Source organism: Myxocyprinus asiaticus, chromosome 32 (genome assembly GCF_019703515.2).
Source record: "Myxocyprinus asiaticus isolate MX2 ecotype Aquarium Trade chromosome 32, UBuf_Myxa_2, whole genome shotgun sequence".
Taxonomy (NCBI): domain Eukaryota; kingdom Metazoa; phylum Chordata; class Actinopteri; order Cypriniformes; family Catostomidae; genus Myxocyprinus; species Myxocyprinus asiaticus.
In genome coordinates, this window is record NC_059375.1 from 23,685,902 (window position 1) to 23,701,477 (window position 15,576).

Genomic DNA, 15,576 nt, shown 5'->3' on the forward strand with positions numbered 1-15,576 from the left:
AAAATTAGTTTGAGATCAAACAATAATTTGGGGACCCTCTGTAGTACTGCCACGAACCCTCTAGGGGTTGCGGACCCCATGTTGAAAACATGTTGCATGTGCGTGTGTTCAGAAGTAACATGCTCTGTATTTACACACAACAGTGCAAGCTGCCTCAGCTGAGCTGTCAGTCATCCTGAGGCTCCCTGAGGCTCTGTAACATGACTGGACTGGATAGACAAACATGAAAATGTGATGCTGCATGCCTACAGCTCTCTCTCTCTCTCTCTCTTTTTTTTTTTTATCTTTTCGTATGTTGTCCCATTAGGTTTCATATCGAGACATAGCCAGAGGGGGAGATGTAGGCTTTGTGTGTGTGTGTGTGTGTGTATGGGCAGGTTTAAGTGGTTTACGAGGACTTTTTTTTAGGTTACAAACTGGGAATTACAAGGGTATTATGCTATAAATGTGGTTTATGAGGACATTTCTAGTGTCCTCATAATTCAAATAGTTTAAAAAAACATACTAAACGATGTTTTATTGAAAATGTAAAAATGCAGAAAGTTTTTTGTGAGGGTTAGGTTTAGGGGTAGGAGTAGGGGTAGGGTTAGGGTATAGAATCTATAGTTCCTACAGTATAAAAATAATTTAGTCTACGGAGAGTCCTCATAAGGATAGCACCAACATATGTGTGTGTGTGTGTGTGTGTGTGTGTGTGAAACTCAACACACTCTAGTGTGTTTGTGTTCACAAAGAAAGAGCTTGTACTTGAAATCGCCTGTTAGAGTATGTGTGTGTGTGTGTGTGTGTGTGTGTGTGTGTGTGTGTGTGTGTAACATCTAAATGAACTGGTTTATTGAGTTACACTAATAATCATTTCATAACCTTAACTATAAGGTAATAACTGCAAGTATCCGGTTTTACAGTGTTCCAATATGTGTGTATTTGTGTGTGAAATGGAAAGAGAAAGGGAATGAGCAAGTGGATGAGAAAATCCTGCAAACTGTGGCAAAGATATAGAAGATAAAGTAGAGATGAACGTTTCTGTGGTTCTTAACACTCCTAACCACATCACAGGAGGAGAGGAATCTGATTAGACTGATGTGGTTTGTGGATGTTTGCTGGGTGGAAACACTGGTTAATTATTTTGTGTTTAGGATGTATTGTCGCTACCAAGGTAACAGTCTTACTGTAACGGGTTGTTTTATAGCTAACAAATGCTAGAACTCCTAGCACCAATAGTTAATGCACAGTGCTGTACTTATTTGTAGCCAGGGTTGGGAGGGTTACTTTTGAAATGTATTCCACTACAGATTACAGAATACATGCTGTAAAATGTCATTTGTAATGTATTTCCGTTAGATTACTCAAGGTCAGTAACGTATTCTGAATACTTTAGATTACATTTTCAGCAATGGCAGATATTTTTACTTGTTTTGACAATAAACAAGTTAATAACAAGTGAAAAAAAATCTGCCAGTACAGTAAGACAAAATACACTTTTGTGCGAGGTGCATGTAAAAGGGCTAGGAAAAGCTTTTTAGCTTAGCATAAAGCTAAGTGTTTACATGTCAATTTGCACATGGTTAACCATTTCTGCTAGTCCAAACTTACTTCAAAACCCCACAGAGTTTACACAACGATCTTCTGATCGTATAACATCATAATTACCTTTTCATTCATAAAAGTGTGAAAGCGCCCTCTGTCTGCTCGTATGAATGCAACACTTCATAAGAAAGTGTTTCACGGCTGTTTAAACACTCCTTGGATCGCAATGCAAAGATGGATGTAGACTAAACATTTTATGAAACAAATGACAATAAAATGCAAAGTAATCTCTTCAGTAATCAAAATACTTTTTGAATGTAACTGTATTCTGATTACCAATGAGTTGAATTGTAACTGTAGTGGAATACAGTTACTAATGTTTTGTATTTTAAATACGTAATCCCGTTACATGTATTCCGTTACTCCCATCCCTGTTTGTAGCTATTAGAAGTAGCTTCAGTTTTATGAAGTTAACTGTTCTAATCGCATTCATATTTTTGGATACATTTAATAACTTGTCTCAGATTCTTGGGAAGTTTAATTTTTGTATATACTTTTCAATTTTGAATGAAATAATTTTTATTGTTAGTTTATTTATAATCATAATTTCTCTCAACTTGTCTACCATCTTGGATGAACTTTTTCATTGAATTCATTCATTCAATGTATTTTGGTATTGCCTTTTCCACGATAGATAGGCTATGTATTGCTACCTTAGAATTTGGCCAAAATATGGTGTCTTAGGGGTTGTTCATACAAAACGCAAATTGCGAAAAAATAAAATAAAATAAAAAAACTATACCATGCAGCATCACAAATAGAACAGAACACAGGTGTTTTCAAAATGCGTCTACAAAATGCAGCACATTTTAGAATGGTATATGCTTACACAGGAAAACAATTGGAAAACAGAGTGGACAGCCGCAACATCATGTTTGGTGTGAACAGCCCCTAAGAAGGCAGCATAAGTTTGCTGCCTCCTTTTTGGAATATACTTATGATGCAGCCTTAAAATGCCATCTAGGTAGGAATTCACTTGGTTTTAGAGCAGCACTATAGTGTCTATCTATCAATTCTTTCATATACTGTATATTCTACATTATTGCAGAATCAGACACAGACACACTTGTGAACAGGGTTTGAAATTAACACCCGCCAAATGCATGTATTTCATGCACAGTGGCGGGTATTTTTGCTCATTTCCCCATCACTTTGGCGGGTGACATATAAGTCTTGGAGTGATATATGACAAGAAATGCCATTAGACACAAAGACTCGCGTTTGAAGGAACACACTTAATTGTATTTTGAAGAACAGACAAAGAAAAGCTGTCGATGCACGTGTCTGATTCGTTGTGTGATCAGTGGCACTCTGCCATCCATGAGCACAGCACAAGCACTTCTCACGGAACACACGCATGCATTAAGTTCTCACTCTTTTTTTCTCTGTTTCTGTTGTCTGAAAACAGTTTGCAAGAATAGTGTCATCTATGAGAACACTGCAAATGATCTCAGATCATCTCAGGAGGTGCTCTGAGTTTAGTTTTTCACTTTATTTCCACGGAGCAGTTCGTGTTTAACATGCTTCGTGAACGTAACTCTGTAGGGTCACTTTATTTTGACATTGCTTAATCCCAAATATTTGTGGCTGTATACATTACCATACATAGCAAAAGACGTGCAACAACATTAGGTGAATTGTCATCTGTAGTCTTCATAATTCAGTACAGCCTCAGAAATGGTGCTCAAATAAGAAGTTCCTCTTCTGTGCTTGTCTACTCTTTAGCCTGTAAGATATGTTGCAAAATTATCATTATTATAATAATAATACTTGGTATTAAATGTTATATTAAAAAATAACATTATATTAAACTTGTATACAGTATATATATATATATACACACACATCAGTGGCGAATTCTCAGGGCCAGTAAAGCCTTCTCTGCTGGACTAACATGCCAAATAAATAAATATTATTCATCCTTTCATTCTCAATCACCTTTTTGCCTATGTATTTTTAATTGCTTTCCACTCTTAATTAATCTACAAACAAATAGAGAAAAATGAAAAGTTTATCTAGTCAGAATTTATTCCTTGATGCTTACAAGCGAAGTGTGACAACTGTTTCACAAATCACATGCCCGAAGCAGCGCGTGAGTTTGAGCTCCACCCCCTCAGGCCTTCAGAATTTCTTCAGAATCTCTCAACAGTGCAAATGAATGGGCAACTAAAGTCAGATTGTCAGATTCATCAGCCAATCAGATTGATTTATTTGTTCTTGGTGGGTGTGATCTTTAGGATATGTCCCGGTTGAGGCCTACTAGCTGGCCTTGAGTGACACAATCACGCTTTAAGTGATGTACGTAATTTGAAAGCGAAGAGCACAAGATCTTGCTGAGGAGTCGGCTGTCACTGCCACATCACCATTGAGAAAGAGATCCTTATGGATTTAAAAACACGAGATGTTCTGCATGACCGTGTGATTGCTTAATTTATTAAACAGGAAAGGAGGACTGATTTTCACTTCAAGCAAATTGATAAGTGCTTTTTGTATTGTTATAGCAACATCAGGAGTTTTCTAAGTGTAAATTAGGCTGCTGGAGCATTCAGTGTCGGATCAAGTTTTGAAAAGTAGTGCTGCGTTCCGTTCAACTCGGAAAGTCAGATTTTACAACTTCCTACTAGGAAAAGTGCAATGGAATGCATCTTTAAGTCAGAATTAAAACTTAAGGAGATATACAAAGTAAGTGATAAACATTCACTGTATTAAGTAATATCAATAATTGAGTTCGTTTCCACATTACATGATATTAAGCTTGTTAACAAACACCTGCAGAAACAGGTGTATAAAACATTATGATCTCTTTTTATAATCGTACACCTGAAGCACAAATGCTAGCACTGCAGCATTGTTTATCAGTTGGGTTGCTAGGAGACATCTCTAATGCGAGTCAAACCCCTGCTAAGCTAACGGGAGCATTGCAGTTCCGAATATCGGGGAATGGAATGCATTTATGGTCGGAGATATCAAGTAGGAATATCCCACATCCAACTTGAATGGAACGCAGCATAACCGTGTACCTGACGAAACAAATTTATTGCAAGCAACATTTAAATCGCAAATATTATTAGATAGATTTTTCCAGGTATTATAGACCTTGGTAGATTCATATGAAAAATTATGATTTTTTGAATGTCTGTTCATTTCACAAAACAGTCATGCTGCAGTTAAAATTAGTGTTGTTTCAAGTTCTAGTTTTCGTGCTTGGACGTGTTTTTAAAATGTAAATTGGTATTACTAGTTAGCTGCAATATAATATATGATGTCCAAAGGCATAGGGTGTCTTATTCATTGTGAAACTGTGTTTTCTTAATGGCATGAATCACACTGAAGGCCTAGACTTTAAATGCACGGCCCGCCACTGATACATAGTACATGTCTGAAAAATCAAAGTGGCTGGTAAAATTGGATTTTCTCCAGCCACTGTGGCTGGTGGGCAAAAAAGTTAATTTCATACCCTGCTCGTGAACACTAGTAAACCCCCTCATGAGGCCACAGATTCCAAAGATTTTCAGTTTGATTGACTCATTCCTTAAAATGTCCTCAAAAATGCACCATTAGTAGAACAGAAAATTTGCACATGCATGTGTGTATGGGTTAGAGCATTCTCCTGCTGAAGGACTGAGAGAGATGAGGTACAGTATGGACAGTCTGAAAGCTCTGTGTATAAAACAACCCTGGAGTGCAAATATCCAGTAAAAGTGGATAAAGATGACACACACACACACACACACACACACACACACACACACACACACCTCGAGAGGAAATGAAGAGTAACCTGTGGATCTGTACAATGGTGTTTGTTGGTTAAAACTAGCTCTGACAGACGGTGAGTGATTAAACACACAAAAGAGAGTCTTTCTCTTTCTTTCTTTCTTTCTTTTTTCTTCTTTCTCTCTCTCCTTCTCTTCTTTCATGGCCAAATACTTTCTGCTCCGAAAACAGACACCATCTGTGTTTTGGGGATATTAATCCTGCAGGTGTATTTTTGAGTACTGGTATTTAGGGCCTGAGGCAGCTCTTTCATCTTTCTAATTTATCTTTTTCTCTGCCCCTATCTTACTTCATGCCTTCTTCTTGTCTATTCTGTTCCTGTCATTACCTATTTGCTTGCATTCCTTTTGATTTGCCAGATGAATAGAAACAGAAATTAAAGAACACCCATATTCACCACTGCACAAAATCCCAACACAATGGAAGCAGAAGAAGACCACTTTTTAGGAATCAGTTTACAGTCCATGGGGACAGTGACAGTGAGTAATAGATGATGTCACTTCCTGTGGCGGGTCAAAGAGGGAGTAAGAGTGAGTCAGTCTTTGGGTTCTAGTTTCCATAAGAGCACATACATCACAGCACTCGTACAATACTGTTATTTTAACCCACTTTCCATTAAAGGACTTTTTTTTTTTGGTAGGGCGAGTAATATTTAGAATGATGATGAAGGCAGCCTGCCCTTCGGGTATTTGAGTAAAATGCTTAGTTTGGATTTTTGCCAAGAAACTTGTTTGCACATGTTTTTGGAATAGTTGTTTCAGGTTTTTCTGTAATACCGTAAATGGATGTGCTTGTGTGCATGTTGCTGTATACTGTAGATCTGTTTGTAAAAATAACCAGGTGTTCAGTGCTATGGGCTTGAAATGTGTAACACAATTTCTGCTCACATTACAGATAATTTGTGAGTGTTTAGACTAGCATTTATGCGCATTATATAATTTTCTAATTCAGTGATGTGCTGAGGCCTCCAGATAGTGACCTGTACTTAAATTTTTCATACACAAAAGTTAATGTAAAGGTGTAATGGTTTATGAGAATACTTTCTTTCTTGCCCTGTATTTCACCCTCAGACACACCCACATACTCAAAAAGGTTTAGAGCCAAGAGGGTATGCATATTGAAACCTCAAGTTTAGTACGCATTCACACTACAGCTTTTGGTGCAGTCCCGAGTCCATTTGATTAGTTTGGTTGGTGTGAAAGTGGTCTAAACCTAAAGAACAATGTGAAAAGAGACCTGCAGGGGCAGGGGGTCAATTCGAACTCTTGATCAGCCCAAGCAATTGAACCAAGTGCGAAAACAGCTTTACTTGCCCCACACCCAAGAATCAGTTTGCAGTGATTATTTTAGCAAGACAGCCTCTACAGGAGAGCCACTTTGCAAATATCTTGAATTCCACAAATGTGTATTTAAATTGTCTTGCATAATATTTGTTCAGTGCCAAATAGTTTTTTAAATGTCTGTCAAAATCAGTATACATAGGGTATATGCTGTCACTGCTGCTCAGTGTTATTTTTTACTGTGTTGACTTTGAACAAGGTTATGTTCTGGGAGCACTTGAGGCTTTGATGTTCTGCCTGAAAGATTTAGATGCACCATGAAGTCAAGGTATGTATGTTATTTTGTGTTTTTTGAGCACATTTGAACAGAGGATCATATAACAATTCTGTAAATATTAAAAAAGTATGTCTTAAGGAACGGCCTTTGAAAAATTAGTTGCACTATTTTACAATTCAGTTGTTTTAACTGTTCTTCATTAAAGCCAAATGCACGTACATACAACAGACTGGTACATACCCATAACAGCACATTAAGGAAAAAGCTGGTCATTCCTCACAACACGGTACAGCAAAACTGCTTTCACCATAGCGATCTCACCTGCCCAATGCTCCCTTCATGTAGATGAAATCATGCCTGTTCCAAAAGCCCTATTTGGACGGGACTAGTTTTCCCTGAGGAGGTTAGAACAATTTGTGTTTCACAGTCGTACTTTGTGATTTTAATACCGTTTAAATCTGACCGTTCAAGTCTGTGTTTTTCTCACACAACCTCTGTAAAAATTCCAGAGCAAATTACCCACTGTTTTTCGGCTAACTCAAGGGTCCTTTAGGGAAATCTAATCCCGTCCGAATGCGAATGTCTGTGATTGCTGATGGTGAATTTTCACAACGCTTCTCCTCATGTATTTTGACCTACATGAATTACCGTTAAGATCGTACTTATTCACACCAATCTTCTGCCTGCTGCATGCATTGTATTCATGTGTAGATTTTTTGCCATCCGATGGAAAAAATAAAAGAAAATTAACAGGGAGAGCCAAATCGTGGAAACCGCTAAGCCACGGTAGTGTAATATCAGGTAAGATATCCACCTTGATTTCTCCACTCAATTCCGTAATGTAATAATTATATAATTCACAGATAAGTATTGTTTATTTCATTGGGTTTATTATAAGCAGCAACTTCTATAAACTCATGCAAATTTTACTTTAATATGCTGTTTTAAATAAGTAATTTATAATAAATTACAATTAAATCAATAAATTAAATAATTATTTAAAATTATTTTTTAAAATGATAAGTATTTTTAAATTTAAACTGATCAAGTTGAAAAGATATGTAAATTTTATCACCTAAATTATGTTTTCAACCTTCTGTAACACCCACATCTAGAAAGCAGACACTCCCACCTCTGTAATAAACACAGAGATCTTTAGTCCCATCCGAATCAGTACATTAAATCTCAGACGTCGGGAGATACTAATTGTAACTCAAACGTCATTTAGAAAACGAATCCCATCCGAATAGGGCTAAAGACAGCAATCTTCAGTGTTTTGCTATTATATTTTATGTTGAAACAAGTGGTTCATTTGATCCAGAGGAAATTCCATAAAGGTCCATTTCCAGTGTCTGAATGTTTGTGTGTCCATGAATGCTTAATGTAATCTTTAGCAGCTTCTACTTTTTGAGGCTTCAATAAATCATAGGTCTTTGGGGTCATGCAATCTTTTTAAAACAGAACTCTCTCAAAGATGTGAGCTGAACATTCTCCCTGGGATTACACCACACAATGTAGGCCTGCACAAAAACATGCAGAAGAGTAATTTGCTGCTTTAGATCATGAACACTCTCACACATTGTCTAGATGGAGATTGTACTTGAACAACATGTGAGTAAATGATTTTGAAGTTATTAATCAATGGTTTGAATGTTATGACTATACATTGTAGTGATGGGTTGTTCATGAACAATTCGTTTGTTTTGAACAAATCTTTTATATGAGTCGGGCGAACGAGTAGTCTCAGAGAGTGATTCGTTCATTTTGTCGTTCATTTTTGTCACATGTGCCAAATCCATTTTGGCGTTTCGTTCATTTGTCGCAGGACAGCCGCAAAGGCTCTGTACAGGAAACAGAAATGATTAGTTCACCTCTCGAGGGTATGAGTCTTTCGTTCATCTGACACGTGACAGCCTCATAGGTACCCATAGGATCTGTACAGGCAGCAGAAATTATTAGTTCACCTCCCGAGTTGGTCTTCGGGTACAAGTCTTTTGTTCATTTTTCACGTGACAGCCGCATAAGATCTGTACAGGAAACACAAATGGGTCTTCGGATATAAGTCTTTCTTTCATTTAACAAGTGACATCTGCATAAATTAATTGGAATGTGTTGGAAACAGAATTTATTACATACTCCCAACCTTCCTGAAATACAAGTGGTTAGTTCGATTTTATTTTTGAACTTGCAGCTACACGAAGCATTTCTGGTCTCATATTTTAGTATCTTTATTTCTTGCAGTTTTTAAATTTGTGACTATTTCTGTAATCATGGTTCTTTTCCATAAAATTTTATATGGTAATAAAGTGTTAGTTAAAGCCTTAAACTTTATCTATATGATGGGGAAAATCTCATTCATAAAGCAAGATGCCTTAAATTCAAGCCCAGTCCTAAACTGTTTATAATGGATTTACAACTTTTATCTTTTCTTCAAAAATATTATATACTACAAAAGCTATTAGATAACCCTATATTATTTGCTTGACTATTTCATTGATTTTGAATCAACTGTAATTTATTTTTCCCTCATGATGCATCTCCTTGTTGTATGATTGATGTCCTTCGTCCTCATTGTGAACTGTAGACCCAAATCAAGTATGCCTTAAAGAATTTCCCTTTGAATTTACTGACAGTCATCTAAGACCATTTTACTTTAATTTTACACTTGGCAGACAATATCTTTTGAACACTTCCTGCATTAAATACATGAAAATAATTAATCATGACAATTCTTGTGATTTTAAAATGTAATTTATTGTCACACTACATGTTTTGATCACGATACAAACAACTGCAACACAACGAACTGTAAGCTGTAAAGAGAAATATTAATGAAAGAACAGTAATTGACTTGCGTGAACGAATCTAGCGGTCACGTGATAAATGAACAAAAGACTCAGATACGAAGACCCATTTGTGAGGTGAACTAATAATTTCTGTTTCCAGTACAGATCTTATGGGTAACTATGCAGCTGTCACCTGAAAAATTAACGAAAGACTCATACCCGAAGACAGATTCGTGAGGTGAACTAATCAAATGTTTCCTGTAGAGCCTATGCAGCTGTCACGTGACAAATGAATGAAATTACTTAAAGATTTGTTCATTTTGGGGAATGAGATTCAAAGATCCAAGTCAGTAAAATGATCCGATCTTCCCATTACTAATAAATCACTAATAAATTGTAGGTGAATCAACACATACTATACAAACACATGGGCACAGACCCACTCTCCTTCATATGATGAGGTAGAGATAAACAACAGCATGTCACAACTGGCTGTCCCTGTATTAATGAGAATGTGATAGAGATAAGCTGTCACTGCATCTGTTTTGAGGTGTGAGTGTATATGTTGTGGCTATACAGTGAGTGAGGGAGGGAGTAAATGTCCGTGAGAGAAAGATTTCAAGAGAGGGATTTTCATCAACACCCACCAACATCACAACCAACATCCCCTCTTCTGCACTTCTCATCTCCTTCCCTATAACCCTTCTCTCTTTTTTTCCTGTTTGTTTTTGATAACTGTTTGTTGTTGCTGTCATTCAGCTCTCTTACACTTGAAGCTTTGCGGATGTTTCTTTGGAACGCTTGTTCCATAATCCCTGTCTCCTCAATGGTGTTGTCCAGCACTGCCATTGGCTGCTCACTTAACCTCTGCCTCCCATGCTTTCTTCACAAACAAAATTTAGTATACATTTGCCTAAAACACAAAACAAAAAGTAAGGAATTAGGCAACAGTTTACAAAGAGAGATCAGGAAATCATCAAAATACAAAGACTGAGGAAAGCATAGTGACACACATGCTATACTTACAATTATTACCGTAACAAATAGTAACAAACCAAAAAAGTAACTAATCAAATGCACAAAAAAAAAGAAAAAAAAAAAAAGAAAAAGAAACACTTGATTTGTAATTATTTTAGAGAAAATTAGTGTGTCCCTTGCTCGTGCCAAACTCGCCACCATGATGCTGCTCTAAGTTGTTCTGAGTTGATTTGAATGCATTGCTATGTGGTTGATAGGGTGTTCTGAATGGTTGCTAGGTGGCTGCTTACCAGCCCAAATTAAAAGTGCCCACCTTCAAGTGTCTAAGACATTCTGGTCCCTATACTGTATACATAGGTCCCTCCTTCAATATAAGTCTATGGGATTTTATCATCGCCAAGTGAGAATCTTAAATGCAAGAATCTTAAAGGGAACACAGAAAAACAAAACACAAAGAACACAAAGGAAATGGAAAAATAACCTTAAAATTAAAATAAATGAAAAATAACACAACAAAGGGAATGCAAAAATGTCCAAGGGAGCACAGAAACACCCAATTTTTAAATGTTTTTTTAGTTATCATTATTAATAAATGTGAACATAAGCATAACTGCACATTCAATAAGATACATGAAAAAAAAATTCTTCTTCTTATTTTTTTTTCTCAAATCGAATCACATTTTTTGTCACACAACCATATACACAAGTGCAATAGTGGGTGAAAGTCTTGGGTGCAGTTCTGAGCAACATAGCAGTCGTGACAGTGATGAGACGTATACCAATTTACGATAAACATCAGATTTATACAACACAATTTACATTTAATATACACATAATTACACACAACACAATATACAAATAATAATATACAATGTACAGTATACAATACACACAATATAGAATACACATACACACAATATAGAATACACATTATATAATAAAAATAGAATATATAGTATATATAAAATATACAGTAAGTTGCATTGTACTGTATTGACGTTCAGGCTGTCGGTTGATAGTGAGTTACTTACTGTAAAATAACTTACACAATACATTCATTGATGTATATATAGTATGTATTAGAATGTTTGTGGTGTTTAGATGTTTAGGGAGTTGGGACTGTGTTTCTAATGGAAATACTGGATTTTTTATGTTTTAAATGTTGATTTAATTCATCTCTTGGAATATCTGAAGGCAAACAAAACCAGATTTTCCCCTTACAAGAGCATTAAAATTAGAACAGATTTTAAACAGGTGAAACATTTATAACTTGGCCCATAATTCAAAGAAGTCCAGGCTTTAAAGCCATTGATTTTACTTTTTTTTATTTTGTAAGAATTACCACAGTTTAAATGGCTTGTCATTCAGTAGGTCAATGTAACTATGGTTTCTATAAAACAAACTATAGCATTCTGATATGGAAAAAAAAAAGTTGCCTAAACATTTTAAATCTATAGTTAAAACTTCCTTTGCTATAATAAAACTTAAGACAACTTATCCTTCCCCTTTTATTGCTTGAAATTGAATCTATAACATTTCTGTTAAATCATACATGTTACTACAGTTGGTGATGGTAATGGCACACACTAAGTTTTTAATCTTTGTCAGCACTGTTTACAGTGTCAAGTTTGTTTGGCCTTATGAGATGACATTCTCTAATCCAGGTTTAATCCAGGTTTTGTGCATCGTTCTGTTTAGCACTCCGCACAATCCAGTCAAGCCTGGTTTGCAACACGTCCAGCACGAGGTGTCGCGCCGCACCGTACAAATGGGAAGCGCATTTAGTGCTTAAAAAATGCTTTTGGGATAAACCACTGAACGTGTTGGGATCCCACACACTAGATCAAGTAAGAGCAGTCTTCGTTTTAGCTAACCAGTGCGAAGAGGCCATTAATCACAAAATCAGTCTGTCCAGGGCCCTTAGAATCCACTTAATATCCACCTCCCCCCCAAGAAGAGCTCTACTGCTAAAGGGATTTTCAATAAATATATAGCGTAATATCAGTTTTTTTTTTCCTCCAAATTTGGAATGCCCAATTCCCAATGTGCTTTTAAGTCCTCGTGGTCGCGTAGTGATTCGCCTCAGTCCGGGTGGCAGAGGATGAATCCCAGTTGCCTCCGCGTCTGAGACCGTCAACCCGTGCATCTTATCACGTGGCTTGTTGAGCGCATTGCCATGGAGACATAGCGCATGTGGTCCACAGCGGCAACCACGCTCAACTCACCACGTGCCCCACCGAGAACGAACCACATTATAGTGACCACAAGGAGTTTACCCCATGTGACTCTACCCTCCCTAGCAACCCGGCCAATTTGATTGCTTAGGGGACCTGGCTTGAGTCACTCAGCACGCCCTGGGATTCAAACTAGCAAGCTAGCGAACTCCAGGGGTGGTAGCCAGCGTATTTTACCACTGAGCTACCCAGGCCCCCATGTATAATATCAGTTTTACAAAGCAGATGTTTGCAGCTGGCTGTTGTGATTAAAAAGCATTAAGATGCTTTTTGTAAACAACATTTCAGGGTAAAAATAAAAACACATACAACATCAGGCTGGACATTTATGTTAGACGCATCCATCTATCTTAATTTTTTATTTGTTTCAAAGTTCAATCTAGATGACACAGTGTGGATATTTGAAGGACTACTGGATGTTTAAAGCTGATAGGCCAGCATTCTGACAGCAGGGGCGAGGCTTGGTAATTTGTGTCTGGCAGGTGAAGTTGAGGTCTTCCACATTCTCTTCCTCTCTCAATTTCTTCATTATCCTTCTGCCATTCCCTCTACATTTTCTTGCATTTCAAGTCTGAATGGCCATCTCAGTAGTGCTCTCCTTTTTATTTTATTGTCTCATTTTGTGTCCTTTGTTGAAAACAGGGACAACATATCAAGTCTGGTTTCACTCCTCTATTGTGAGAGGCCAGGGTTTCTACAGTATATGTACTGTATACAAGATCACATACCAGGAATGCTGTCTCTGGATCAGAGCTGCTTCTTAGAACTACTTGGCTTAAACCCTAGTAAACAATGTGAAAATCTGATCCTAAATCAGCACTCTGCATAAATAAATATTTTTGGGTCACTGGGGGCAGACTTCCTCCCTGTGGTCTGATGGAAATCAATGTCTGTGGTTCTTGCTGAGTCTGGCTGAAACATTTATCAAAATCATCTGATGAAAAGTGCCTGGATCCAAGAAAATAAAGAACTGTATGATGCTGGTCATGTACTGAAAAGATTTGTATGTGATTGCTGTGTTCAGCAATCGATGAAGAGCCAAATAAAAAAGCAGTGGAAAAATAATTGGGGTGGAGGGCTCATACATTTTGTATTGAAGCAGATTGGTTTCTTAATTGGGTGTCCTTCCCCAACAGGGCCCCCAGCTGACTGCAGCAATAACCAACAGCACGACTGCAGCCACGTTCTGGCCAGATGGTGGAGTGAGCTAGAATGGGTGTGCCGGAAGAATGTGTGTGTGTGTGTGTGTATTGGTGGTTGAGACTGTTTTCTTACTGAGCCATCCTCCCTTTCCCAAAAGCAGCAGAACTGAGACTTTTTATACCGCTAAAATAACTGGAAGAGGCTTATACTGGAAGGGGTGCACATTCAAGTTTGAAAATGGCCATGCCCAAGTTTTGTTAAAAAAAACAAGGTGGACACCTTGCCCCTAAATGGCAATGAATTACAAAACTGACTGTGATTGATCGCTTTACATGTCAGTTAGATGGCTCTTCCTGTCTAAGTAGCCAGTTCTTGGCCAATTTACTATAAGCTGCTGTACAGTCCAGACCTTTGCGATTTTAGTGAAATGTCTGTCTACGCAAGACTAAGTTTCAACAACCTCTCTATTAACCCTAAAAAACTGACCCACATTGGATTCTTGATAACTTGTTGAGGAGAGACATGGAATGAATAAAGAGGTGCTCTGAGGCATTTAGAAAGATATTTTAGATATAAAACAGCATGTGAAACAGAACCACTTACAGTTTATGAAGAATGTTTTGCCATGTTAGCCATTTCACCAAGGATGTATGCTTGTGAAACATGTTTCTTGCAGAGCTCTGAGCTTTCGAGTGCTTTGGATGTACAGTCCTTAGTGATAAATTGCCCTGATTAGTTTTAACTGTGCATTCTCAGTGTAAAGGAAGTAGACAGAGAGAACCTAGTGTGGCCTGCGTGGCCTCATCTGCACCAGTACAGAGTATCTTGTGTGGAATGTTGAGCTGTTTTTTGTCTAAGCTCCCCTTGGCGTGTTCAAGGACATATGATTGTGTATCTCCTAGGGATGGGCATTTTGTCTACTTTGTCGAGTACTCGAAGTGATAACACTGACATTTACATATATGTATATATATATGTACAAATTGCATAATCAAATTATAATGCATCATATTTTGTCATTGATGACTTGCTGGCCAACTGAATGAAAGAATTTGCAAACCTCAGTTGGCTTGACCGAATATGCTATAACACTCACATTTTTAAAACCCTGGTATCTTAAGTTAAAAATAGTTTTGAAGACCCTGTGTTCGGTTCCATTCTGCTGAGCTCAATCTATCTGTTTGAAAGGAAGAACTCGCCTGGTGCAGAGTTTATGCTAAGAAATTTTGGTGCTGGTCAATGTATGTGGAAATGATAAAGTTTGCTGGACAAATTGGGGAAAAAATCAGGTCATTTCACTTCGATGTTTATTTTGCACTGTAACGCGATGGACTATGCATAATAATGCAATATAGGCTGATAATGACAAAATCAGGTCAATTGAATGATAAAATTTTGTTCATTATAATTTGTTAATTTGCTTTGTAATAAAAAAAATAAAAAAAACCCAGCTGTCATGGAATTAGCATCTAATAAAAATAAAAATAATAATAATCAACAATGAGGGCAAATGG

General features: G+C 37.1%; 1 protein-coding gene across 3 annotated transcripts in view; it reads left to right on the top strand.

The window, feature by feature from the left end:
- The window catches only part of afap1 (actin filament associated protein 1), a 111,626-nt gene that overhangs the window by 9,304 nt on the left and 86,746 nt on the right, over positions 1–15,576 (top strand). Inside the window, exon 2 of one of the 3 annotated variants that reach the window (XM_051666460.1) lies at positions 6,904–6,972. The exons of the other annotated variants lie outside the window; for them this stretch is intronic. The gene's annotated coding sequence lies outside the window, so the exon portion shown is untranslated. The remainder of the gene's footprint in view (positions 1–6,903; positions 6,973–15,576) is intronic. 3 annotated transcript variants of the gene reach the window in all.